General features: G+C 46.3%; 2 non-coding genes across 2 annotated transcripts; one reads left to right on the forward strand and one right to left on the reverse strand.

Annotated features, from left to right (window-relative positions):
- Positions 1 to 14241: 14241 nt before the first annotated feature.
- Positions 14242 to 14315, forward strand: trnan-guu (transfer RNA asparagine (anticodon GUU)). The gene has a single exon. It is a non-coding gene; the product is annotated as a tRNA-Asn (tRNA).
- A 1968-nt stretch (positions 14316 to 16283) lies between these two features.
- Positions 16284 to 16356, reverse strand: trnak-uuu (transfer RNA lysine (anticodon UUU)). Its single transcript has one exon. It is a non-coding gene; the product is annotated as a tRNA-Lys (tRNA).
- Between the last annotated feature and the right edge of the window lie 8208 nt (positions 16357 to 24564).

A 24564-nucleotide genomic window follows, 5' to 3' on the forward strand; every position in this document is an offset into this window, starting at 1 on the left:
CTTTTGTGAGAACAGATGCAAAGTATTCATAAAGAATCCTACCCAAGTCTTCCAACTCCGCGTACAGATTCCCTTTATAGACTCTAATAGGCTCCACTCTTTCTCCAGTTATCATCGTGCTCTTAATGTATTTATAAAACATCTTTGGGTTTTCCCAGATTTAATTGCCAACATTCTCTCATGCTCGCTCTTTGCTTTCCTGATATATTTTTTAATTGCACCTCTGCACCTCTAGAGTTTCTGCAGTATTGAGTTATCGGTATCTGTCATAAGCTTCCCTTTTTTTCGTTAACTTTCCCTGTATGTCCCCTGACATCCCGGGAGTTCTAGATTTGTTAGTCCCACCTTTGTTTTAAGGGAACATACTTGCTCTGTACCCTCAGGATCTCCTCCTTGAATGCCTCCCACTGCTCTGACACTGATTTACCAGCAAGTAGCCGTTCTCAGTCCACTTTGGCGAAATTCCATCTCAGCTCAGCAAAATTGGTTTTACCCCAATTGAGAACTTTTATTCCTGGTCCCCTTTGTCCATTTCCATAACTACCCTAAACCTTACTGAGTATGATCACTCGCACCAAAATGCTCTCCCACTGATACCCCTTATACCTGCCCCTCTTCGATCACAAGACCCAGTCCAGAACCGCCCCTCCCTTGATGGGCTTGTTACATACTGGATAAAGAAGTTCTCCTGAATGCATTTTAGGAATTCTCCACCATCTGTACCATTCACACTATTTTCCCAGTTAATATTCGGGTAGTTGAAATCCTCCACTATTACAGCTCTATAGGTTTTGTACTTCTCAACATTCTGCCCAGCTGGGCAATTTGCCCAGGGAAGCCCCCCTTAGCCCCTGGCCATGGCCCGCCAAGCCTTGGTCACGCATCCATGTGGACTACGCAGGTCCCTTAATAGGAAAAATGTTTTTGGTTGCAGTAGACGCCTACTCCAAATGGATCAAGTGTGACATTTTAAATTCAAGCACATGCTCTGCCACGGTAGAAAGTCTACGGGCAATGTTCGCCGCCCATGGTCTACTGGACATCTTGTTCAGCGACAATGGCCCGTGCTTCACAAGCACTGAATTCCAGGACTTCATGGCAGACAATGGAATTAACCATGTCAGAACGGCACCGTTCAAGCCAGCCTCAAACAGCCAATCAGAACGAAAAGTGCAGATAATCAAACAGGGGATGCTCAGAATCCAAGTGGGTTCCCTACAAAGCCACTTATCATGCTTCCTATTGGCCAAAAGATCCCGACCAAACTCGCTCACAGGGGTTCCACCCGCAGAGCTGCAAATGAAAAGGACGGTCAAAACCCGGTTATCCCTTCAACACTCCACCATAAAAGAAATTGTTGAGAGCAGGCACCAGTCACAATATAACTACCATGACAGGAATGTGAGGGCGCGATGTATTGGTGTAAATGACCCTGTTTTTGTCCACAACTACGCTGCAGGGCCTAAATGGCTCGCAGGCACTGTGATTAACAAAGAGGGAAATAGGATTCTGGTAGTTAAACTTACCAATCTGCCGCAAACACGTGGATCAAACAAAAAGGAGGTTCAGCAACCCCATAGAAGAAGCAGAGGAAGAACACGATATAGAGTTCACTCCACTACAGGAGACCGAACACCGGAACCATAGGGAGGAGAGCCCAGTCACTGTGCGCAGTCCGGATAGGCCTGAGGCACCGCAAACAGCAGACACACAGGCCAGCGCCCAACAACCGGAGTCCCAACTCAGGCGCTCTACAACAGAGCGTAAACCACCAGAGAGACTCAACCTGTGATCTCAATAAGACTTTGGGGTGGGAGGTGATGTCATGTATTCAACCAGCATTGTAACCCATGTATAAACTGACAAGTTGTACACTGTGAGAACAATGACCACTAGGTGGTGAACTTGTGGGAGACACTGCTTACCTGGACCTTCAGGTACAAAAGGGGAAGCTCCACCCAGTTCCATCACTTGAGTGCTAAGGAATAAAGGACAGGTCACAGACTGACCTTCTATCAAGCACGGGCCTCGTGTCCATTTATACTGTACAGTAAGGACATATCACTTATGACTCCAGGAACCCGGTGCAACTTTTGTTAAAATTAACAGGACCGGCTATTTCACAGAAAAAATCTTCTCTGACATAATTTTTTTAGATCATGCCCCGGTCGATCATTCTTCGGTGCAAAATGGATGAACTGACCCTTCCAAACATTGAACGCCATTAATCGCAGTCAAGGAGATATTTAATAGAGGTTTTCAGAATTATGGGGAAATTGTTTCCATGGGCAGAAGTGTCGGTAAGCAGAGGACACAGACATAAGATAATTGGTAAAAGGAAAAATCCGGGGCAGGGGACGTAGGGTGTGGAGATGTATTTTTACGTGCTCCTAATCCTGACATGTTTATGATCTTATGACCTTTCACAGGAGAACAATCTCGCTCCTGAGCATGGATGAGGAGAAAGCTCCAGCAAATATTCCCACCCGGTGAGCTGACGCGTGTGAGGCGAACGTGTTAACCACTGCACTGCGGAAACATCTTCACTTTCAGCACCCGGTCAGACGGAAATGTTAAGCGAGCAGGTGAACTGCTGAATCTCACTTTTAAGGAGTTGGTCGTGGTGCCAATCAAATGGGTTTTGCTGAATGACTATAATGAAGAAGTGGGATTTGAACCCATGCTTCCAGAAAATACTGCAAACTGAACACAGCACCTGAGACCACTCGGCCATCCTGACTATTACATGCTGTATGTGGCCATCTGCAGGATGATTTTGAACTTTTGTGTCCCGTCACATGAAATAAATGAGGGCAGCAGGCGTATCTCTGCCTGACACCGGGGAAACAATGAGACAGACCTTGGAGCAAGGGTCTGGTTATTGCTAAACAGCAAAGAAAATATTAATTCTGGAATTATACAAAAGCAATGTGACCCCGACGTAAAATAATCCGGGGCTCAGTTTTGCCAGTATTTTCACAACTTAATGTTGCAATGTGAAACAATGCAGGAAATAAGTGGTGAAGATAAAATCCCACGGTGCTCATTTTCAAATTCAACACAGTACGATTTGAAATAAAGTGAAAGAATTTTACAGTGAAAAGATTTGGAAGTGTTACTTGTATTTGTGTCTTTAATTCAACTTTGTGGCGTCTGACTCCCGTTCATGCCACTGCTGAATAAGAAAGGAGGGTTTGACGTTGACAAGACTGCACTGCCCCTGATATTTGTGAGCTCATCCTTTATATTCAGTGGTTTCTCACCCTTTGATGGGCTGCAGTGTGGCGGACATCACGTTGGCCTCACACACGAAAGGTTCCCGGTGGATCCGTTTTCTCTCACTGAAAGTTATCTAGTTATTGAAGTGAAATAAAGAGCATTTAAGGAATAAGGGAGCCCTTTTGCCAGGAGAATAAATAGCAAATAAAAACAGCAAATGCTGAAAATCTCATCAGGTCAGGCAGCATTTGCCAGGAGACTAAACTTGCCTCCGATTCTTCATCCACAGTAAGTTTAGGGAAATTCCAACGTCCTGGGCCCGTACAAAGTTTCTACAGATTGCGGGATTTACGCATATCTTGCCCAGCAAATATCCTCAAAAACCTTGCAGCTGAAAAAGCAAGCGCATAATGTAATTTTACAGGCGCAAGTGTTTAAAAACACTCATAACCACAATAAAATAAAATAAAATAAACACAATGTGTTGTGAAAAACTCTGCCAACTAAGGTAAGTTTATTTTTAACCCGAATTACAAAGCTTAAAAAAAATTGGAACTACCTTGTTTTTTTCTAATGCGTTTATTAACTTTAATTTCAATTAATTTTAATTATGTAAGGTCTGTTTTATATTATTTCTCAGTGTGTGTGTGTTTTTTGTTCTCATGAAGAGCACTGAGAACTCGTCGGTACGCGAGTCTCATTGCTATTAATGGGAAAGCTGTGGAATACGTACCTGATTGGCTGAGCAGTCACACGTGGGATCCCTCCGGACGGTAGCGTGCTTCGCAGCGCGGGAAGAGAAGGCCTCCCCAGCGGAATCCACGATGCCTCCTAGACCACCAGGTAGGTTCGTAAAACATCTCCGGTCGGAAGGGAATTGTCCGCGGGAAGCCTCCAACTGGAATTTTTCGGCCAATATTCCCACCCGGATTGTTTTGCAGACTTACAGTCGATATTTCAAAAACTGAACTGTAATAATTTCAGGAGCTTTATTCATCGATGACATTTTACACCCTATCTGACTTAACACACTCTGTATTTTATGAGATTGGTTTAAAATGTCATTGCTCATAAGACAAGGAACCTGGGGTACTTGTGTTCAACTTATTTCACAGCAAATATATTCTAAAATGATGTTTCTGCACTGGCTTGAACTGGGGAACTTTTGTGTGTGAAAGACTAACATGATAACCGCTACACTACGGAAACCGCTGCTTAACTTCCTGCCCAGAGAGAAGTGTTAAACCAGAAGGTGTAATTCTGAATCCCTTTCTGTGAAAAAATCATTACACAAACATTGCCCTGACCGAAGCTGCACAAGTCAAAAATGTTCCTTTCAAAGTCGTTAAACTTCCAAATTTCCGTGCCCCCCGAATCTTCTGAATCAGAAAGCTCTAGTTGTACCGACTCAATCCATAAATAAAAAATAAAAACAGAATTGCTGGAAATCTCAGCTGGCCAGGCAGCATCAGCGTTTTTACCAGGAGACTAAGCTCCCCTCCGATTGTTCATCCACAGCAAGTTTAAACATAATATAGAATCATGGAACGGTTACAGCACGGAAGTAGGCCGTTCGACCTGTCGAGCCCGTGCCGACTCTCAGCTAGTCCCACTCCTCCGGCCTTTACCCGTACCCCTGAGATATTTTTCCTTCAGATACTTATCCAAATCCATTTTGAAAGATAAGATTAATTCTGCCTCTGCCACCCTTTCAGGCAGCGCATTCCGGATCCAAACCACTCGCTGACAAATGGCCTCCTCCTGTTCCTATGTTCCTGTGTATAAAGTCTGGGAAACACGAGATCAATTCCTGCAACTCTCACAGCCTTCCTAAATATAGCACGGTCATTCTATTCTCGTAAAACCAGCTCCTGAAGTATCGGCCAGCTGTTTTGGTTGGAGCTCTGGTTATGTTCCTTAGACAACATCTACCACTGTGTGTCTGTAGGGTCGTGGTTATCATGTTCCCCAAACACACCAAAGGTCCCCTCGTGGAATCATTTTGAAAACTTTAAAATGGACCGAATGGCCGACTCCTGTTCCTAATTCTTACGTTCTTATGATCTTATGTCCTTTCACTGGAGAAGAATCTCTCCCCTGAACATGCATGAGGAGAAAGTTCCAACAAAATATTTCCACCGATGAGCTTTCCCGTGTGTGAGGCGAACGTGTTAAACGCTACACTGCGGACACATCTCCACTTGCAGCACCAGGTCAGACGGAGATGTTAAGCGAGCAGCCGAACTGCTGAATCCCACTTTTAAGGACTTTGTCGTGGTGTCAGAACAAATTCTGGGTGAGCCTCCATTTGCCGGCGAAGTTTGAACTTGCGGTTAGAACTTTTGCAAAGAATGACTGCATTTTTACGTGGCCTTTCAACAACTCAGGGTGTCCCCAAGTGATTTAAAGTCAATGAAGTACCGATGGAGCCTTGTAATGTGGGGGAAGATGTGCCCCAATCACCCCACATGCATCTGAACTCTTTCAGAAGCAGGAGAGTGTGTAACCTGGGTCTATAACATAAAGTAATGGGCTCATTAACGATTAAAGCCCATTATTAATCCTCTCACACACCTCAGTTATGTTTATGCAATGCATCGATGGAAACTTCAACAACTGAACTTTACTGCGTTAAGGAACTTTAATCATTGATGAACTTTTATCCCCTATCTGATTTTACACACACTGTATTTTAGGAGAGTGAGTTAAAATGCCCATCGCTCATGATACAAGGAACCTGGGGCGACTTTTTAAAATGTATCCCACAGAAAAATTTTCGCTAAAATAATGTTTCTGTCCGTGCTCAAACCGGGGATATTTCACATGTGCGGCGAAGGTGATAACCGTTACACGACGGAAACCTCTGTTTACACCTCGAAAAAAAGCATCCTGCAGCGCTGCCTCACTTCCCAGCAACAGATCAAAGCCGCAAACAAACCCATCAATTATTCCCACTTCCCCACCTCCACAGACACTGCCCGACCTGCTGAGTTTTTCCAGCATTTTCTGTTTTTACTGAATACACAAACACAGGTATTCGTTCAAAATCAAACTGGAGGTGGCCACACACAGATTAATCAGAGCCAGAGAGACAGACAGGATCGGGAAACATCGGGAAATGGGGCGAAACCAACAGGCGCCTGGCTGCAATCACCGACAGGGACGTGTGATTTACATAATCTTGGCTAGCTCAGTAGATATAACATGATGCTATTATTCTCAGGGTTGTGGGTTTGAGCCCCAGGTTGGGTGAATCATTATTGTTAAATTTTATGTCGCTTTCTCGGGCAAACTTCATTAATTAACCGATCAGCTTTTTTTGCACAGTGAAAGTAATGTTAACTGAGGGAAAGTCGATAATTGAATAATTGGTTCTGTGTTTTGCATGTTAACTGTTGAACCATATCCCATTTTACACACTGTGCTTCAGGCATCTGATTCAGAATGTTTATTGTAACATGAACGTGCCCCTGGGGAAACAGTGAGACAGGTTTTAGAGCAAGGGTCTGGTTATTGTGAAACAGCAAACACAATATCAATTCCAGAAGAACAACAGCTAAATTAACTGATTTGAACACACAGCCTCCTGATCGGGAGTTAGACCCGTAACCTTTGCACCACGATGTCCAGGTTCTACAACAGTCCCAGCGGATCGGAAGGTAGAAAATGTTACATCGCTATTCAAGAAAGGAGGGAGAGAGAAAACCGGGAACTACAGGACAGTTAGTCTGACATCAGTCATCGGGAAAATGCTGTAATCCATTGTTCAGGAAGTGGTTTCAGGGCACTTCAAAAATTATAACATGATTCGACAGAGTCAACATGGGTTTATGTAAATGTCATGGGCAGGTACAGAAAATAATCAAATAAGACTAATGTTAAGCTGGCCTTCATATCTCGCGAACTCGATCACCAGCAAGTGATCAGGAAGGCCAATGGAATCTTGGCCTTTATTGCAAAGGGGATGGAGTATAAAAGCAGGGAAATCTTGCTCCAGTTATACAGGGTATTGTTGAGGCAACACCTGGAATACTGCATGCAGTTTTGTTTTCCATATTTACGAAAGGATATACTTGCTCTGGAGGCAGTTCAGAGAAGGTTCACTGGTCGATTCCAGAGTTGAGGGTGATGCCTTCTGAGGAAAGTTGTTTAGATTGCGCCTCTACTCATTGGAATTCAGAAGAATGGGTGGTGATCTTATCCAAATGTATAAGATTATGTGGGGGCTCGACAAGGTGGATGCAGAGAGGATGTTTCCACTGGTGGGGGAGACTAGAACTAGATCTTAGAATAAGGGGCCGCCCATTTAAAACTGAGATGGGGAGAAATTTCTTCCCTCAGAGGATTGTAAATCTGTGGAATTCGCTGCCTTAGAGAGCTGTGGAAGCTGGGACATTGAATATATTTAAGACAGAAATCGATAATTTCTTAAATGATAAGGGGATAAGGGGTTATGGGGAGCGGGCGCAGAAGTGGAGCTGAGTCAATGATCAGATCAGCCATGATCTTATTAAATGGTGGAGCAGGGTCGAGGGACGGTGTGGCCAACTCCTGCTCCTATTTCTTATGTTCGTATAACTGGAACACAAGGGGACAGATGTTGTGTGCAGCTATACAAAGCCCTGGTTGGACCTCACTTGCGGGACTGTGTTCAGTTCTGGTACCGCACAGGCAGCATCTGCTTTTTTGCCAGGAGTCGAAACTCACCTCCGATTGTTCATCCACAGCAAGTTTAAACATAACGTTCCCGCCCGGGATAGAACCAGGAACTTTTCACATATAAAGCAAACGTGATAACCACTACACTACAGAAACCTCTGTTACAAGAAGCACAACAGAGGGGAGCTGAACAGTGAGCTCCCTCGGTGCTGATCGGGACCGATGCTGATGTGGAAGCAAGTCATCCTCGACTCCGGGGGACTGCCTCAGAAGAAGAGAGGAGGATCAGGAATGTGTTGGCTCACCTTAAACAACTTCTGTCCCTCACTGAAAGCTCTCAATCCTTCTCCTCCGCTGCCCTTTACAGAAATGTCACATAATTACCACCCACCATGTTCACTTCCACATCCTCACAGTGGGCCACAGAGACTCCTGCCGTCTCCCCGCGATCAGCGAACTCACCCAGTTTGTAAAGTTACACCCGGAACAAGTGTCCCGCAAAGGGCAGGAGAAGCCAGAGAGTCTGTAAACTCAGTGTGTAACAGGAAGTAACGGGGTTATTAACGGTGATTACAGCAATTCATCATCATCATAGGCAATCCCTCGAAATCGAGGAGACTTGCTTCCACTCTAAAAGTGAGTTCTCAGGTGACTGAACCGTCCAATACAGGAATTACAGTCTCTGTCACAGGTGGGACAGACCGTGGTTGAAGGAAAGGGTGGGTGGGACTGGTTTGCCACACGCTCCTTCCGCTGCCTGTGCATGTGTTCTGCATGTTCTCGACGATGAGACTCGAGGTGCTCAGCACCCTCCAGATGCTCTTCCTCCACTGAGGGTGGTCTTTATCCAGGGACTCCCAGCTGTTGTTGGGGAAGTTGCATTTTATGAAGTGGCTTTAAGGGTCCTTAAAACGTTTCCTCTGCTCACCTGGGGCTCGCTTGCCGTGCAGGATTTCAGAGTAGAGCGCTTGCTTTTGGAGTCTTGTGTCAGGCATGCGAACAATGAGGCCCGTCCAACGGAGCTGGTCGAGTGTGGTCAGTGCTTCAATGCTGGGGATGTTGGCCTGATTGAGGATGCTAACGTTGGTGCATCTTTCCTCCCAGGGGATTTGCAGGATTTATCAGAAAGATCATTGATGGTATTTCTTCAGCGACTTGAGGTGTCCACTGTATAAGGTCCACGTCTCTGAGCCATACAGGAGGACGGGTATAACTACAGCCCTGTAGACCATGAGCTTAGTGGCAGATTTGAGGGCCTGATCTTCGAACACTTTCTTCCTCAGTCGGCCGAAGGCTGCACTGACGCACTGGAGGCAGTGTTGAACCTCGTCGTCGATGCCTGCCATCGCTGATAATAGGCTCCCGAGGTATGCAATTATTCATCCTCTAACAGACCTCAATTATTTTCATGTGATAAACTGATTGAGAATAGAAAGAGGGTTAGTGCTCGGGATCTTAACCACTCGACCACCAAGGAAAAATGACGATAATGGTATATATTATATATATATATATCTATATTAATAGAATCATAGAATCAGAAAGTTTCAGCATAGAGTGAAGGCATTTCGGCCCATCGTGTCCCCGCCGGCGGACCAAGAGCTATCCAGCCTGATCCCACTTTCCAGTTCTCGGTCCAGAGCTCTGTAGGTTGCAACTCTTTAAGTGCACATCCACGTATCTTTTAAATGTGGTGAGGGTCCCTCTCTCTACCACCCTTTCAGGCATTGAGTTCCAGACGCCCACCACCCTCTGGGTGATGAAATGTCCCCTCATATCTCCTCTAAACCTCCCCCAATTACTTTAATTCTACGCCCCTTGGTTGTTGACCCCTCTGCCAAGGGAAACAGGACCTTCCTATCCACTCTATCCAGGCCCCTCAATTTTATACACCTCAATCAGGTCTCCACTCAGAAGCCTCTGTTGCAACGAAAACAGATTCAGCATCTCCAAACTATCCTCATAGCCAAAATTCTCCAGTCCAGGCAACATTCTAGTAAATCTCCTCTGCACCCTTTCCAGTGAAATCACATCTTTCCTGTAATGTGGTGACCAGAACTGCACGCAGTACTCCAGCTGTGGTGTAGCCAGTGTTTTGTACAGTTCAAGCATAACCTCCTTGCTCTTGTATTCCATGCCTTGACTAATATAGGCAAGTATTCCATATGCCTTCTTAACCACATTAACTACCTGGCCTGCTACCTTAAGGGATCTGCGGACCTGCACTCCAAGGTCCCTTTATTCCTCTACACTTTTCAGTGTCGTACCATTTAATGTGTATTCCCTTGCCTTGTTAAACCTCCCCAAATGCATTACCTCACACTTATCCGGATTGAATTCCATTTGCCACAGTACTGTCCAACTGACCAGTACATTGATCATCATTATCATAGGCGGTCCCTCGATCGAGGACGATTTGCTTCCATGAGTTCACAGGTGTTTCGATGAAGGACCCGATGTTCCAGTCCTGAATCCAATTGAGGGGGTGGAAGATGCCTTTGTGTGGATTTTTTTAACGTGGGGTGACCGTTGCACATCAGCCACCACACGGGCTTGACAGAGCTAGGTCTTGGTCCAGTGGCAAGGGTTAACCAAGACGACAGGAGACCAGCTCTGCTGCATGGACCCAGGGCCCACACATATCGCAGTGTGGGCTGGGCCCGTGCTGCCCCTGGGCCCTCGGCTCTTCTGGGCCCCGTCCCCTCATCTGTCACACCTCCTCCACGATCTGTCACCGCTCTTCCACCATAAACATTCACCGCATCTCGCCACAAACACTCACCGCTCATCCGCCCCGACCTTCCCACTCCTCTCTACCTGGGCCCTGCCGATGTTCTTGCTCACGCTCCAAAATGACGACCAGGGTTAACATAAAACTGTTAACATATATGGAATAAAACTTGAAGCACCTCCCGGAATTCCTTCTAAGATGGGATTTGGTTTGTTCATCCAGATTCCAGAATCCATGGAGAGATGTTACCCGTGGTATAAGGTGGTGTGGCTGGATTCCGATGGACTGCATGGATAGCTTACCAACTTCGCTTGTTGTTTTAGTATCATCGCGCTGGTCCCTCGGAGAATAGTGTGAAGTGGTGGGAGGATCAATGTGGCCAGGATTCGTGTCCTGGTCAATATTTATCCCTCAATCAACATCACAGAGACAGATGATCTGGTCATCATCACAATGCTGCCTATAGGAGCCTGCCGTGTGCAAATTGGCGGCTGTGTCTCCCACACTACAATAGTGACCGCACTTCAAAAAGTACTTTTGGCTGCAAAGCACCTTGAGACATCCATTGATATCTTCCTGTAGTCCGCCACTTTCTTCTTCATTATCAACCACTCAGCCTATTTTAGTATCATCTGCAAACTTCTTACTCATACCCTCAACATTTCAGTCCAAGTCATTGATGTATATCACAAAAAGCAAGGGACCCAGCACTGAGCCCTGCGGAACCCCACTGGATCACAAAATCACCCATCAACCATTATGCTTTGATTCCTGCCTCTGAACAAATTTTGGACCTAACTTGCCACTTTGCCCTTGAATCCCATGGGCTTTTACATTCGTAACCAGTCTGCCAAGTGCGACCTTATCAAAAGCTTTGCTAAAGTGCATATACATTACATCATACCACTACCCTCATCAACCCTCCTGGTTACCTCCTCGAAAAATGCAATCAACTTAGTCAGACCTTCCCTTGACAAATACATGTTGACTATCCTTGATTAATCCATGTCTTTCCAAATGAAGATATATCCTGTCCCTCAGGATTTTTACAAATAAATGTAAAAGGTTCGGCTGGCCAGCCTGTATTTATTCAATCCCTTTCTCCCTTTCTAAACAAAGGTACAACGTTAGCAGTGCTCCAATCCTCTGGCCCTGCACCTGTAGCCAGTGAGGATTGGACAATGGTGGTCAGAGCCTCTGCTATTTCCTCTTTTGCTGCTCTCATCAGCCTGGGATACATTTCATCCGGGCCTGGGGATTTATCCACTTTCAAAGCTGCTAAAGCACCAATACTTCCTCTCTCACCATGTTTATTTCATCTAATATTTCACACTTCTCCACCCTCATTGCAAAGTCCACATCGCCCCTCACTTTTGTGACAACAGATGCAAAGTATTCACAAAGAATCCTACCCAAGTCTTCCGCCTCCGCGTACAGATTCCCTTTATGGACTCTAATAGGCCCCACTCTTTATCTTGTTATCATCGTGCTCTTAATGTATTTATAAAACATCTTTGGGTTTTCCCAGATTTAGTTGCCAACATTCTCTCATGCTCTCTCTTTGCTTTCCTGATATATTTTTTAATTGCACCTCTGCACCTCTAGAATTTCTGCAGTATTGAGTTATCGGTATCTGTCATAAGCTTCCCTTTTTTTCGTTAACTTTCCCTGTATGTCCCCTGACATCCCGGGAGCTCTAGATTTGTTAGTCCCACCTTTGTTTTAAGGGAACATACTTGCTCTGTACCCTCAGGATCTCCTCCTTGAATGCCTCCCACTGCTCTGACACTGATTTACCAGCAAGTAGCCATTCTCAGTCCACTTTGGAAAAATTCCATCTCAGCTCAGCAAAATTGGCTTTACCCCAATTGAGAACTTTTATTCCTGGTCCCCTTTGTCCTTTTCTATAACTACCCTAAACCTTACTGAGTATGATCACTCGCACCAAAATGCTTTCCCACTGATACCCCTTCTACCTGCCCCTCTTCGATCACAAGACCCAGTCCAGAACCGCCCCTCCCTTGATGGGCTTGTGACATACTGGATAAAGAAGTTCTCCTGAATGCATTTGAGGAATTCTCCACCATCTGTACCATTCACACTATCATTTTTCCAGTTAATATTCGGGTAGTTAAAACCTCCACTCTTTCAGCTCTATAGGTTTTGCACTTCTCAACAATCTGCCCATATATTTGTTCTCCTCTCTCCCTCTAACTGCCCGGGGGTCTATAGTGCACTCCCAGTCGTGTGATCGCCCCTTTTTTGTTCTTTAATTCAACCCACATGGCCTCGTTTGATGACCCCTCTAACACATCTTTCCTTTTCACAGCTGCAGGATCCGTCAATAATCTCACAACTCAACTGAAAGCAGCTGGAATGTACAGCTTTGAGAGTGGCTTTCTGCACCGTCAGGGCTGGAAACTGTAGAGTTTGAATGTGTACCGAACTAGACAGAGTATTCAACAAATATAGCAGGGCTGGGAGACATTGTGCTTTGTTAATACTGAACCAGAAATGCTTCTCATATTTAATTGAACACGTTTTCAGCTGGTTTTAAACGGGAACCTTTTGCGTGTTAAGCGAATGTGATGACCACTGCACTACGGAACCCAAGTTTTCAAAGCAGACTGCAACCTGAATGCAGCAACTTAAACCGCTCGGCCATCCTGACTGCTCAATATTATGTGTGGCCACCTGCAGTTTGATTTTGAACTTTTGTGTCCTGTCACATGAAGTCAATGAGGACAGCAGGCGTATCTCTGCCTGACACCGGGGAAACAGTGAGGCAGACCTTGGAGCAAGGGTCTGGTTATTGCCAAACAGCAAAGAAAATAATAATTTTGAAAGAACAGTGACCCCGACGTGATTGGGCGAACACATTATTCTGCTGCGAATTATGAATAACATAGAACTTTTGCAAAGAAGGACTTGCATTTCTGCAACACCTTTCAGGAACTCATAATGCCCCAAAGCGCTTTACAGTCGTTGAGTTATGTTTGAAGTGTTGTAGTGTGGGGAAAGATGTGCCCAAACCACCGCACACGAACCTCAACTCTTTGCGAAGGAGTTCGGTGCAAATAATCAGGTGCCTCAGGGACTTGGACTTTCATTGAATGAGTTCTGCTTGTACCTCTATTCAAGCTTGAAACAGCAACTGGGCTTCCATCTCACGGGAGCAGCGTGTGGCAGTTAGCGAGTCGGTGACGAGGTTTGGGGTTGATGTGCATCACTTTCAATCTTTGAAATTTCACCAAGCAAAGAAATGATGAATCCAACTGTCCCTGTAATCCTTTTGTTCAGGTTTAATCACAGGAATATCTGCAGTCAGGAGCTGAAAAGTAATTAAAACCAACGACTTGCTTCTGGACAATCAGAATACTTTGTCACAGACAAGGCACCGGAAGGCTGGAAGGTAGATCACACCGGTTGTGGGAGAGTTGGTTGGTGGTGACATGGAAGTGTCTGCAGTGTGCGGGACCAGACTGCTTCCACACATCCACAATGAATGTCCCACCCTTTATTTGGGAAAAGTACAACTGAGAGTGGACAAGTTCCATCCCGGTCAGAGCAATCTGAAGCTTTAACTGACTGACACCCTGGTTTGGGATGTCTTGCAATTTACATTTAAGTCAATCTCTGTGGCGCAATGGGTTAGAGCATTCGGCTGTTAACCGAAAGGTTGGTGGTTCGAGCCCACCCAGGGACGATGCCTTTAACTGTTTTTTTCCCGAGGATTCGGTGCCGCACAGTTCCAGGTTGTCATTGTGCGTTTTGGCTGCACGAATATATTCCGCAAACATTGCCAGCTGTGCTGTTATCCAGTGAGTTCCCACTCCAATACTTTTATGAACATTTAGTTCATGGAAAACGATAACAATTTTTTACATGGACCATGGTCCTCCATCCAGTCCACGAGAAATAAATTGCGTTATTGTGTTTAAAGGAACTGGTGGAAATTGTCTGACCGATCGTTGTGGCTTTGCTCAGATTCTGAGAGTCAACAGATTGCGAAGAATTATCTCATGGCCAATGCCAAGCATGAAAATGTCTCTCAGCATTTGTTCTCGGAATCCCTCAAATTCGCAATGTCCTGCGAGGCGCCTTAATTCGGCGACACAGCTCGCCACTTCCTGGCCCTCCGACCGTTGGCACGTGTGGAACCGATACCTCGCCATCAGATCGCTTTCTTTCGGGTTTAGATGCTCGCAGACCAGCGTACACATTCTTCATAGGATTTAGTTGTTGGTTTCACCAGAGCTAGAAGATTCTTCATGAGGCCATAGGTTGCTGCCCCACAGACGGTAAGGAGGATCGCCCTTCATTTGGCAGTGTTCTCGTCGCCTTCCAGCTCATTGGCCACGAAGTATTGGTCGAGTATCTCCACAAAGGCTTCGCAATCGTCCACTTCTGAGAACTTCTCCAGGATACCAACTGTTCCTTGCATTTTTGCGTGGTTGTTCATTGTCTCGTCGCCAATTGATACGCTCATAATAAAGGATGAAACTTAGTATTGTGAATAATGAGTAAGTGTGACCTTCGCTCCTTCAATAAGACTCCAGAGTACAGGTACCTCATGGGTGGCCTGCTTACATACTGTGCTACCAAGGGATACTGGGATCCCTTGGGACTCGGACAGGTAGGCCCTCTGGTGGTGGTGTGTACAGGTTGTCATGGGTTAAATACATAACACAAGATGTGTCCAGAAATCAAGTATCAAAAGCCCTGTCATGAATCGCAAGGGGTTTCCTGCAATTTTCTGATCGCAAAGCGCTTTCAGTCCTTGTCCTTAAAATTGCAGACGCAGAAATTGGGGAGTTTAATGACTTTGAAAGGAGGACATTGTTGTTTGGTGCCGTTCTGGTCAGAGAAATGTTTGTGAAAGGAACTTTTTGCAGAGAGAGGGATTGAGCATTTCAGCTTGTTCCTGAACACTTCTCTCTGGGCACTGAGCTCAGCAGCAATTTCTGTCGTGTCGAGGTTATCACATTTCCTTCACACGGGAAAAGTTCCCGGTTCAAGCCTGCGCAGAAACATTATTTCTCAAGCAAAAACTTGTCTGCAATAAAATTAAATAAAAGCTGTTTTGGTACATTGTTGCATGAGCAATGAACATTTAAAACCAGTCTCCTCCAATACAGATTGTGTAAAATCAGATCGGGGATAAAACTTCATCAAGGATTAAAGTTTCATGAATTATTAAAGTTCACTTATTGAAGTTTTGACTGTCCCTGTCAGCATTTCATTCATTCTGTGAAACAATGCTCTCGGTTCACACCAGCAGATCTAAGCTGCATTTGAAACCACAAACAACTCATTAATTATTCGCTCTTCCCCAGTTCCAGAGCTCAGATGGTTATTGTCCATCCCTGGGATGCAAGCTACCTCGGACCCGGGTAAAAGCTCCCCGTACACCAAGCACAGGCTCAGGAAAACCCCGGGGGAGAGGTTATCCCGGTCACTGGGCCTTCCAGCAGCCCTGAACAAGCACACGGTCTGAAACTTTCCAGAGTAATAACTTGTAACTGGAGCATCTAACAGTAAGGATGGCCGAGTGGTCTGATTAAATTATCAACTCTCCCTCTGTTCGCATTTTTATCATTGTGCAAAAGAAGATCATGGGTTCATTAATGATATTTACCCGCGAAAGCAACATAAAAGTTTACTTTTCATTAAACGCACAACGTGGGGCTCGAACCCACGACCCTGAGATTAAAAGTCTCATGATCTACCGACTGAGCTAGCCGGGCTTCTCAACATCTACCCTGTCAATCCCCTTCAGAATATTGTCTGTTTCAATGAGATCACCTCTCATTCTTCGAAACTCCAGCGAGTATCGGCACATTCTACACAATCTCTCACCATAGGACAGTCCTCTCATCCCAGGAATCAATTTGGTGAACCTCCGTTGTACCACCTCCCAGGCAAATATATCCTTCCTCAGATAAGGAGACCAAAACTGTGCGCAGTACTCCAGGTGTGGTCTCACCAGGGCCCTGTACAATTGGAGCAAGACTTCCTTACTCTTGCACTGTGGGCGGAATATTAGGTACTGTGGGCGGAATATCCTGTTTTTCTGCTGATTCTACGGTTGTATAAAAAGTTATAAAAATTTGACAGTCACTCAGCAAACATATTTGTATTTCCTTCAGTGTGCAACACATGTGGGTGGATTAATGATGATAACAGTTATTCAGGATCTCACAGACTTGAAATATATTTGTCAGCTTGCTCTGTAAAAATGCTTTCCCTGACCAGGAATCAAACCCAGACCACGGCAGTGAGAGCACCATACCCTAACCACTAGATTACCAGGGAACACTGCTTGCAGCCTCTGCGATAGCTTTAAATATAGTCAGCTTACAATCACAGCTGAGAATTGTGCGGTGACACGGGGTGTAACTGGAATTGCTGGGAGCAGCGTGGAGGCCCCGACCTGCGTGAGAACACCAGCGGCAGGTCGGGGCCATAAAAGGAGCGGTGAGCCGTGGCCTGGGAGCAGCGTGGTGGTGTACCACGGCAAGGTACAGCGCGAGCTGGTGAAGGAGGGCGACGGCAGCGAAGAGTGATGTCATCAAAGTCCAGGTCGGTGATTGGAGCGTGGGCAGGTACAGCAGGAGCAGCGAGAGACTGTGGATGGATGTGATCGGGGCCCAGGGGTGGTGTGAGTTCAGGGCCAGGGGCCCAGGGGCAGCACGGGCCAGCCCACACTGCGATATGTGTGGGCACTGGGTCCGTGCAGCAGAGCTGGTCTCCAGTCGTCTTTGATAACCCTTGCCACTGGACCAAGACCTCGCTCTGTCAAGCCCGTGTGATGGCTGGGGTGCAACGGTCACCACACGTTAAAAAAATCCACGCACAGGTATCTTCCACCCTTCAACATACAGTTCGGGACCTGGAACGTTAGGTCCATCATTGAAACACCTGTGAACTCATCCTTTTTTGGCGTGGAAGCAAGTCATCCTCGCTTCGAGGGACTGCCTATGATGATGATGAACTGGATTTGCTGCAGTCCGCGGGCAGCAGGTGATGAAAGCGGGCGTGAGAGTGTGAGTGACAGGTGGGCACTGCTTCTGATGCTGTCTGACCCACGGTGGGAGTGGCCGGGGATTTTAAAGCCCTTTCATTGCACCAATGCAGGGTAAATGAAACTGTGTTTCAGGAACCTTCATGCATACAAACATGGGCACTCTGCACTGCAGACCTCGTGGTGTAACGGTAGTGTGTCTGACTCCAGATCAGAAGGCTGCGTGTTTATATCACGTCGGGGTCACTGTACTTTTCCATATTGTTCTTCCGGAATTGAGATTTACTTTGCTGTATCACAATTTACTTTCCCACCCATCTTTGTATCATCAGCAAACTTGGCTCCATTACACTCGGTCCCTGTATCCCTGGGATAGGGGAGGGAAGACACACCGGAGAAGTGTGAGCTTGTGGACCGGAGAAGTTGCAGCTGCTGGAGCTGTGCGTTTTATCGGGGAGGGACGGGGGGAGAGCCCGCCGAGCGACCGGAGAAGCTGAGAAGCTGCTGTGCTTTTCATCGGGTTTGACACTGTTTAAAAATGGCAGAGTGCCAAGTTTTCTCTCCCTACTGCCCATGCGCGAAGGTGCCGGCAGTGTTTTCGGCGCAGGCATTTGGCTCCGCCCCCCACTTCACACCACGCCAGGACTTCGGGGACTGTACAGAGCGGCCAGGATGGGGCGAGTTTTTCCCCGCACCGTTTCCAGCGCGCAAAGTCAGTGCGCTTGAGGTCAGTGCGCCGACAAAACTGCTTGGGGAAAACCTAGCCCTTGAAGAGTAAGGAATACACTGAAGGAAATACAAATATGTTTCCCGAGCAACTGTCAAATTTTAATAACTTTTTATACAACCATCGAATCAGCAAAAAAACAGGGCACTCGGCCCATAGAACCTAATATATAGCCCACAGTACAAGAGTAAGGAATTCTTGCTACAATTGTACAGGGCCATGGTGAGACCACACCTGGAGTACTGCACACAGTTTTGGTCTCCTTATTTGAGGAAGGATATACTTGCCTGGGAGGTGGTACAACGGAGGTTCACCAGATTGATTCCTGGGATGAGAGGACTGTCCTATGGTGAGAGATTGTGTAGAATGGGCCGATACTCTCGGGAGTTTAGAAGAATGAGAGGTGATCTCATTGAAACACACAATATTCAGAAGGGGATTGACAGGGTAGATGGTGAGGGTTGTTTTCCCCGAGCTGGTGTGTCTAGAACCAGGGGGCACAGTCTCAGGTTAAGGGGTCGGCCATTTAAGATAGAGATGAGGAGGGATTTCTTCACTCAGAAGGATATGAATCTTTGAAATTCTCTGCCCCACAGGCCTGTGGATGCTGAGTCTCTGAATATATTCAAGGCTGCGTTAGATAGATTTTTCGAGTCTCGGGGAATCAAGGGATCGAGAGATCACTGGAGTTTGGAAGAATGAGAGGGGATCTCATGGAAACATATAAAATTCTGACGGGACTGGACAAGTCCCGATGTTGGGGAAGTCCAGAACCAGGGGTCAGAATCTAAGGGATAAGGGGTAAGCCATTTAGGTCTGAGATGAGGAGAAACTTCTTCGCTCAGAGAGTTGTTAACCTGTGGAATTCTCTGCCGCAGAGTTGTTGATGCCAGTTTGTTCGACATATTCAAGAGGAAGTTAGATGTGGCCCTTATGGCTGAAGAGATCAAGGGGTATGGAGAGAAAGCAGGAAAGGGCTACTGAGCTGAATGATCATCCATGATCTTATTGAATGGTGGTGCGGCTCGAAGAACCGAATGGCCTACTCCTGCACCTATTTTCTATGTTTCAATGTTTCTATGTCCTGCTCCTGCTTCTTTAATAATGGATTCCAACATTTGCCCAACCACAGATGTTTGGCTAACTGGTCTATAGTTTCCTGATTTTTGTCTGCGTCCTTTTATAAATAGGGACATTACATTTGCAGTTTTCCAATCTGCTGGGTCCTCCCCAGAATCCAGGCAGTGCATGTCCACAGATCACAGAAAGTAGCAGGCCAGATAGCTAAGGTGGTTGAGAAGAAATATGGAATGCTTGCCTTTATTAGCCGAGGCATAGAATACAAGAGATATGGTCGGTGGGGCAGGTTAGGTCACAGCTGGAGTACTGCGTGCAGTTCTGGTCGCCATATTACAGGAAGGACATGATTGCACTGAAGATGGTGCAGAGGAGATTTATGAAGATGTTGCCGGGAGTGGAGAATCTTCGCCTTGAGGACAGATTAGATAGGCTGGATTTGGTTTCCATGGAACAGAGCCTGAGGGGAGACCTCAATGACGTATATAAAATTATGAGGGGCTCAGATATAGTGGATAGAAAGGAACTATTTCCCTTAGCAGAGGGATCAACAACAAGGAGGCATAAATTTAAAGTAATTGGGCGAAAGTTTAGACGGGAAATTTCTTCACCCAGAGGGTTGTGGGGGTCTGGAACTCTCTGCTTGAAAGGGTGGTAGAGGCAGAAACCCTCACCACATTTAAAAAGTGCTTGGATGCACACCTGAAGTGCCGTAACCTGCAGGGTTATGGACCTAGAGCTGGAAAGTGGGATTAGGCTGGAGAGCCTCTTGTTGGCCGACGCGGACACGTTGGGCCGAAATGGCCTCCTTCCGTGCTGTAAACTTCTTTGATTCTATGAACTCATTTGCAAAGAGTTGAGGTGCGTGTGAGGTGATTTGGGAACATCTTCCTTCACATGACAACATTTCAAAGGCAACTGAATGGCTGTAAAGCACTTTGTGTCGTCATGAGTTCCTGACAGACTTCTTTGCAAAATTTCAACGCAAACTCAAGGCTGGTTTGGGATTTGAAACCAGGATCTTTCTGCAAATTTGAAGTAACAACCACAAAGCAAGAATCATACCCCTAGACCAACAAACCACCTGCTTAGCAGATGTGGAGATAAGATGTAACCATTATTGAAGCATTTTTAGTGTGTGTTGCTGTTCTTGATCGGAGGAGCACATGAGACGGAATCAGTGACTTTGCCTTTTCGACATGTCCTCTGAAGCTCCGCACGGTCCCACTCCTGCAGTCAATGAGCTGTCGGGACGTTAATGTATCCATCATCATCATAGGCGGTCCCACGAAACGAGATGACTTGCTTCCACGCCGAAAAAGGATGAGTTCACAGGTGTTTCAATGAAGGACCCGAACTACATCCCAAAGGGTGGAAGATGCCTGTGCGTGGATTTTTTTAACGTGTGGTGGCCGTTGCACCCCAGCCATCACACGGGCTTGACAGAGCGAGGTCTTGGTCCAGTGGCAAGGGTTAAGCAAGACGACAGGCGACCAGCTCTGCTGCACGGACCTAGTGCACAGTGTGGGCTGGGCCGTGCTAACCCTGGGCCCCTGGCCCCAAAATCATGCCTCCGCTGGGCCCCGATCACATCCCTCTACAGTCTCTCGCCGCTCCTTCGCCCCGATCTCGCCACTCGTGCTGTATCTGCCCACGCTCCAATCACAGACCTGGACCTTGATGACATCACTCTTCGCTGCGTCCGCCCTCCTGCACCAGCTCGCGCTGCTCCCTGGAGGAGTCTCCCGGGACCTCCAAGCTGCTCCCAGGGCCGCTCGCCGTTCCTTTTATGGTCCCGACCTGCCGCTGGTGTTCTCCCGTTAGTATATCCAGGCTGTGGGTGGCCACCCTGAGCACAGCAGAGGGGTTTCTGCATTAGTTCTGGGTGGGGACAGTATCTTTCCCCTTCTCTCTTCCTCTTGTCTCGATCCCTGTGCTTTTATTTCTCTATTTTTTCCCCCTGTCTCAGTTTCTCGTGTTTAAAAGGGAACAAAAGATGAAATTGGTGTCTCTGTGGAACAACTTCTCTCACTCAAAGTTAGACGCACTGCTGTTCGCCATGAGGTCTAGGTAGCTAGCCGTTGATATTCAGGTTCATATATAAATATATATAAATATATCTACATGTATCATAACCGTTCCCTGGTGGTCGAGGGGTTAAGATCCGGCGCACTAAACTGGTTTCAATTCTCGATCAATTCATCGCATAAAAATAATTGAGGTCTGTGAGAAGATTATTAATTGCTGTAATCACCATGAATACCAATACTTTCTGCGATAGACCGAGCTTACAGACTATCTGGCTTCTCCTGCCCTTTGCCAGGCACGTGTTCGGGGTTTAATTTAGTAAACTGGGCGAGTTCACTGATGGCGGGGAGACGGTAGGAGCCTCTGTGGCCCCACTGTGAGGATGTGGAAGTGAACACGGTGGCTGGGTGATCCGTGATATTTCTGTAAAGGGCAGCGGAGGAGAAGGATTGAGAACTTTCAGTGTGGGACAGAAGTTGTTTAACGTGAGCCAACACATTCCCGATCAGCACAGAGGGAGCTCACTGGTCAGCTCCCCTCTGTTGGGGCTGCTGTGCCAGAGGTTTCTGTAATGCAGTGGTTATCACATTTGCTTTATACGTGAAAAGTACCCGGTTTGATTCTGGGTAGAAACATTATGTTTAAACTTGCTATAAGGGAACAATCGGAGGAGAGTTTAGTCTCCTGGAAAATGCTGCCTGACCTGCTGAGATTTCCAGCATTTGCTGTTTTTATTTGCTATTTATTCTGCTGGTAAAAAGGCTCCCTTATTCCTGAATTGCTCTTTATTTAACCAATAAATAGATAACTTTCAGTGAGAGAAAACGGATCCACCGGGGACCTTTCGTGTGTGAGGCCAACGTGATATCCGCTACACTGCAGCCCATCAAAGGGCGAGAAACCACTGAATATAAAGGATGAGCTCACAAATATCAGGGGCAGTGCTGTCTGGTCAACGTCAGACCCTCCTTTCTTATTCAGCAGAGTCATGAACGGGAGTCAGATGCCACAAAGTTTAATTAAAGATACAAATACAAATAAAACTTCCAAATCTTTTCACTGTAAAATTCTTTCACTTTATTTGAAATCCTACTGCGTTGAATCTGAAAATGAGCACTGTGGGATTTTATCTTCACCACTGATTCTATTTTCTCTGCACGGAAGGAATAACCGGTGCTGTTAAATTTGACAAAAGTTGCCCCAGATTCCTGGTGACATCGGCAATACAGTGTGTAAAATGGGTTAACATGCTGAAGAACATAAGAACAAAAGAAATTGGAGCAGAAGTCGGTCATACGCCCCTCGAGCCTGCTCCGACATTTAATACGATCATGGCCGATGCGATCATGGACTCAGGTCCACTTCCCTGCCCGTTCCCCAAAGCACAGGACAAATGATTGAAGTATCGACTGTCTCTCAGTTAGCATTTCTTTCATTGTGCAAAAGAAGGTGACGGGTTAATTAATGATGCTTTTCCATGAACGCAACACAAAAGTTTAAGAAAAAAACATCCGGTGACTGGCAGGTGAGCGTTGCTTCTGATACCTGGTGGGAATGGGCGGGGATTTTAAAGCCCCTTGTGTTGTGAAAGCTTCATATAGAGGAACATCTCACAATCATTGTGTAGGCCTAATGGTGCAATGATAGTGCATCTGACTCCAGATCAGAAGGTTGCGTGTTCAAATCACGTCAGGGTCACTGTTCTTTCAGAGTTAATATTTTCTTTGCTGTTTGGCAATAACCAGACCATTGTTCCAAGGTCTGTCTCATTGTTTCCCCGGTGTCAGGCAGAGATACGCCTGCTGTCCTCATTTACTTCATGTGACAGGGCACACAAGTTCAAAATCAACTTGCAGGTGGCCACACACACCGCCGAGCGGTCGAAGGTGCTGTGATTAGATCGCAGTTTTCTCTGGAGGTGTGGGTTTGAATCCAACTTCTGACATTTCTTATTTTTAATCATTCAGCGAAACTCATTGTTTGACACCACGACCAACTCCTTAAAAGTGGGATTCAGCAGTTCACCTGCTCGCTTAACATTTCCGTCTGACCTGGTGCTGAAAGTGGAGATGTTTCCGCAGTGTCGCGGTTAACACGTTCGCCTCACACGCGAAAGCTCACCGGGTGGGAATATTTTCTGGAGCTATCTCCTCATGCATGCTCAGGGCGAGTTTGTTCTCCTGTGAAAGGTCATAAGGTCATAAACATGTAACGATTAGGGGCCGGAGTGGGCCATTCGGCCCCTCGAGCCTGGTCCACCATTCAAGAAGATCCTGGCAGTTCCTTGTCAGCAAGTTTAAACATCTGGGGCGGAGCCAACAGGCACCTGGCTGCAATCAACGACAAAAACGTCTATTTGGCAGAAGCCCCGTGAGATCAATCGGTCGAGCATGAGAACCTTAATCTCGAATTTGGGGTTCGAGCCCCACGTTAACTGTGAAAGCATGTCCCATTTTGCACAGTGTGTTTTTGGTGTCTGGTTCAAAATGTTCATTGCTGGTACATCAACAGGAGACTGGAAAAACAGTGAGAAAGACTTTAGAGCAAAGGTCTGGTTATTGTGAAACACCAAAGGAAATATAAATTCAAGAAACATAGAAAACATAGAAAATAGGTGCAGAGATAGGCCATTCGGCCCTTTGAGCCTGCACCGCCATTCAATGAGTTCATGGCTGAACATGTAACTTCAATACCCCATTCCTGCTTTCTCGCCATGGCCCTTGATCCCCCTTGTCTGAAGGACTACATCTAAATCCTTTTTGAGAAGTATAACCGGGAAAAGAAATGTGAACCCGACACCCAGGAAGAAGTGTTAAGGCAGAAGATTAAATGCTGCATTCCTCTGTTCAGAAAAATCCTTTCACAAACATTTCTCTGACCGTAACTGCACAAAACAAAAATGTTCCTTTCAAAGTCATTAAACTTCCGAATTTTCATGCCCCCCGGATCTCCTGAATCAGATGCCTCTAGTTTTGCCGACGCAATCCATGTCCCTTTGAAATGTTCTGCTTCCACCCACACGATGAAATGTGCCACTAACTTATAGAATCATGGAATGATTACAGCACGGAAGGCCATTCGGCCCGTCGAGCCCGTGCC

The sequence above is a fragment of the Pristiophorus japonicus genome, unplaced genomic scaffold (genome assembly GCF_044704955.1).
Source record: "Pristiophorus japonicus isolate sPriJap1 unplaced genomic scaffold, sPriJap1.hap1 HAP1_SCAFFOLD_332, whole genome shotgun sequence".
Classification (NCBI taxonomy): domain Eukaryota; kingdom Metazoa; phylum Chordata; class Chondrichthyes; family Pristiophoridae; genus Pristiophorus; species Pristiophorus japonicus.